Genomic DNA, 4,236 nt, shown 5'->3' with positions numbered 1-4,236 from the left:
AAAAAAAATAAACTAGGGCACTAATGCCAAGTACGAAATCTCCCACTTGCCCTAGTCCACCCGCGAACGGTCCCGTAGACCCATCCTCTGAAGGTGACACTCAAATACTATAGCCGTGAGAGCCAGGGTTAACAACGTTGTGCTCCAAAGCGATCTTCGTGACTATCACGTCTCTTAGATGCACAATATCACAGATGAGATGATACTTCTACTTTATATGTTTGCCGCGTTTGTGACTCTTGGGCTCCCTGGAGTTCACCATAGCACCACTATTATCACAATAAAGGGTGATGAGCCTAGACATGTCTGGAACAACTTCCAGATCATTCAGGAACTTCCTGAGCCAAACGGCCTCCTTAGCAGCTTCACAAGCCACTACATACTCGGCCTCCATCGTGGAGTCAACGATGTACCCCTACTTAGTGCTTTTCCATACTACAACTCCTCCGTTAAGAGTGAACACTAAGCCTGAAGTGGATTTCCGAGAATCCTTATCAATCTGAAAGTCAGAGTCCGTGTATCGAGTAAGGATCAAATCCTTAGATCCATACACGAGCATGTATGCCCATGTTTTTCGAAGATACTTGAGGACGTTCTTGACGGTGGTCCAGTGACCCTATCCTGGATTAGACTGATATCTACTGACTATCCCCACCGCGTAGCAAATGTCAGGTATAGTACACAACATCACATACATCAAACTGCCGATGGCAGATGGGGACTCGTTTCATTTCCTTGACCTTTTGAGGTGTCTTAGGACTGTTCCTTAGACAATTTAACTTCATGCCGAAAAGGCAGTATGCCCCTTTTGGAGTTCTATATCGAGTACATAATCAACATCTTGTCAATGTACGATGCTTGGGACAGCGCTAGCACTTTATTCTTTCGATCTCGAAAGATCTAAATACCAAGAACAAACTGAGTCTCTCCTAAATATTTCATTTGGAATTGGGTCGCTAGCCAGTTCTTAACTGATGTCAGTAAACCTACATCATTTCCAATAAGTAGGATATCGTCTACATACAATACTAGGAAAACTACTAAATTGTTGATGATTTTCTTGTAGACATAAGGCTCATCAACGTTTTGGTCAAAGCCATGATTGACCCATCATATCATCCGAAGAAACGGAAAATACCAAAAAGTTCAAATTCACAGCTAATAACATTAATTCAATTGGCATTGACATAATAGGAATATTTCGTCTATTAAGAAGGATTCCCCGAATACCTAAAATAGAGATGATCATAGAAAATGTGAAATATTTGATAGGATTTGTTTCGGGAACGTAGAATGTCAGAGAAATTCAAATGTTAAAGTAGATCTATCGATCCAAACAGATTTGTCCATCAGTAATGGGGGTTCGTGCTTTAGCACTATGATTTCACGTTCATAAACTTTCCATCAAATTTATGGAGGTATCAGACACTCTAACATCCAACCACTTGGATGAAGTCGATTCACGTCATTTAAAAACCATAGCCCTTGTTTTGGTTTGTATAGGCTGGGCCTTACGTTTTTTGCTTTTTCTTTGTGAAACCTCTACGGTCTACCCTCTTTCGAGGGCTTGGAGCGCCTTTCGAATGATAACTTATGACTACGCTTCCGAAAAGAGAGATTTGACTCTGATTCACCAGCATCCACTATCGGAAAGAATTTCTTTCACTTACCGCCAGCTCTTATTCCCTTTATTCCCATAGGTTGAAGCCGGAAACAAGAACTTTCTTTTCTCTCATGCCTTTACCTTAAGCCTGACAAATCTCGAATGTTTCACTTGCCCTACCGCTTTCATTGCCAGCTGCTATCCTTGCTTCAACCTTCGTCTTTCGACTTTAGGACTCACTCAGTCTTCTTTAAGAAAGAAAAAAGGTATTCTTTTTCAATACGATTTTCCCGACGAAAGGTCCCCTTTCCTTTGACCAACGGGTCCTCGAACCAACATGTTCTCCCTTTCTATTCCTCATTCAAGCGTTTCCCCCCCTCATTTTTTAGCTACTCGTTTAGTTTTGAAAATATCTTCCCTGCAGCCTTTTTCTCTTCTGTGGAAAACAAAGCCATCAATCCAGTTGAGACAGTCTCAACATGCTAATTCTAGCATCTTTTCATAGGTTTTTGCTGACTATCTCCACTGATAAAAGAGTTTACCATCTGAACCTGAGCTTTCTAAATTTCCTTTCCTAAAGCTTTTGAAGCGAAGACATGGGCCAACCTCCGCCTATATAAAGGGAAATACTTGGTAACGAATAACGAAAAAAATGGGGTAAAATAATAAGGTCATTAGGGTCGACAGTTAAGGAGAGCTTGTCCCCAAAAATGCTCGTTTAGGGTGAGGTAAAGTGTGAACTTGGTAGCTCGTTCGTAACAAGGTAGCCGTAGGGAACCTGTGGCTGGATTGAATCTTGATGAGTTGAAATTGCGTTTTTTGGCCGGGTCGAGATACACATAGTTTTCTATAGGATGGAACCGAATCCACTTCGCGAGGGCGCACGACTAGAAAATGGTGATCTCATTAGATCATTAGTGAAAGAAGGAAGGACCAACGACGATCCTATCCTAAAGGAGAAGGAGGAGTGACCAAGTATGCGATCCTATCTGTGCAGATTTCCCAACAGCACCAATAAGAAGTAAAATACAAATCAGAGTTATGGCATTCAATCTCATATTGCAAGAAATCCAAGAATTTCTGGGGGCACTAGCACGAGCAAAAATGGTGGAAAAGTCTACTGTTTGAAAGAGAGTAAAACGACCCGAAATCCCAGGAGCTAATCCAAAATCACCTACTTGATTGACAGGCATAGCTTTTATAGCTGCTTTATCTGCCTGAAGTCGTGTAAACCAGAAATGAATTAACAAATATGAAGCAAGACCTACTCCCTCCCATCCCAGGAATAATTGAAGAGAGTTATCTCCAGTCACCAACATTGGCATAAAAAAAGTAAAAATGGATAAATAACACATAAATCAAGGGCTATGCGGATCTGAGAGAGCGCTTCGCGAAAGAATCGTGTGGCACGGTGAAAGGTTTCCCGTTGGGGTTTCCGGCCCCCCTCTCCTAGTCTTCACCTAATTGTGGAAGAGGGGAGGTGAGTTGATACTCAACTCTCTCTCTCGTGCCTTTCTTCAGCTTGTTCCTGTTCGTCTATTCGGGACGAGGCAGGCAGCCCACATACATGAAGAGAAGAAGAGAGGGGGGTTCCTTGATATTAAGGCGTCAAGGCGGTCGAAGAAGGCCATTGAAAGCCTTTAAGCATTCCCCGGTGCTTATGCACCTTCTAAAAGTCTCTGTCCCTGTATCGTAAAACTATTAAGGAAACTTCTTTAATAAGCATAGCTTATCAAAATAGTATAATAGCTAACCAACAGCTTGAAAGCGGACTGCTACAGTACTTATTTGATTTAGACGGGGTTGCACGCGAGCCGAGTGACGTAGGTGCACAAGAGTACTTCGCGCCACAACCATCTCTTTTTTATAGGTTCTACGGACCGATGCCTGCTGCTTCATCTGGGAGAAAAGAATCATTGATATGCCGATCATTAGAAGGAAGAACCGCCATAAAAAGATTCCTCGTGTATCATCTGTAGCAAAACTATGAACGGGAGCTAGCAAATCTGGACCGTATTGAAAAGGTTCCTGAGACACAGCATGGAAAAGTCACAATATTTAGAAACGAGGTCCAAGAATGAAGAAGGGATAAAATGATTGAATGAATACGAGCTGTGGCTAATAACCGAGGCATAAAAGAAGCATTTTCTACGGGATCCCGAAACCACCAGCCACCCCGACCTAATTCATGATGAGCCCACCAACTTCCTGGCAAGATGCCTACGGTTAAAAAACACCGACATATCAAGACACAAATTCGAATTGGTTCGTGGTCCTGGTCAGAGACCACTGTGTTCACCCCAGCGGTCCAACAAAGAAGCGAAGTAGTGGTCTCTTTCTTTCCATTACGAACGACATGCTTCGCCTGCTCCCTCCCCGTGTTCACTAGCCCTCCCGTCCAGAGCGAAGAGAAGGCGAAAAAACGCCGCCGAAGAAGCATGAGCAGGCTTCTATTGCTACGCAACAATAGAGCAGGATAGCACATAGATAGGGACAGGCCTTTAAACAGCACGTGTCGGGTCCGTCTCGGTAGGCTCAGCCAGAGCAAGATCTGTCATAGCTCGATCCCTTGATGGATAAATAAATGCCTTTGTCCCTAGAAGTCTGGCTTCCACAGACTACAATAAAAAACC

The 4,236-nt window shown here is 43.1% G+C and overlaps 1 pseudogene; it reads right to left on the bottom strand.

The window, feature by feature from the left end:
• Positions 1-415: 415 nt before the first annotated feature.
• On the bottom strand, positions 416-3,949 carry LOC120078960 (annotated as a pseudogene).
• Positions 3,950-4,236: the final 287 nt, after the last annotated feature.

This window comes from Benincasa hispida, chromosome 1 (genome assembly GCF_009727055.1).
Source record: "Benincasa hispida cultivar B227 chromosome 1, ASM972705v1, whole genome shotgun sequence".
NCBI lineage: Eukaryota > Viridiplantae > Streptophyta > Magnoliopsida > Cucurbitales > Cucurbitaceae > Benincasa > Benincasa hispida.
Note: the sequence above shows the minus strand (reverse complement) of the source record. Positions and strands in the feature narration are given on the sequence as shown.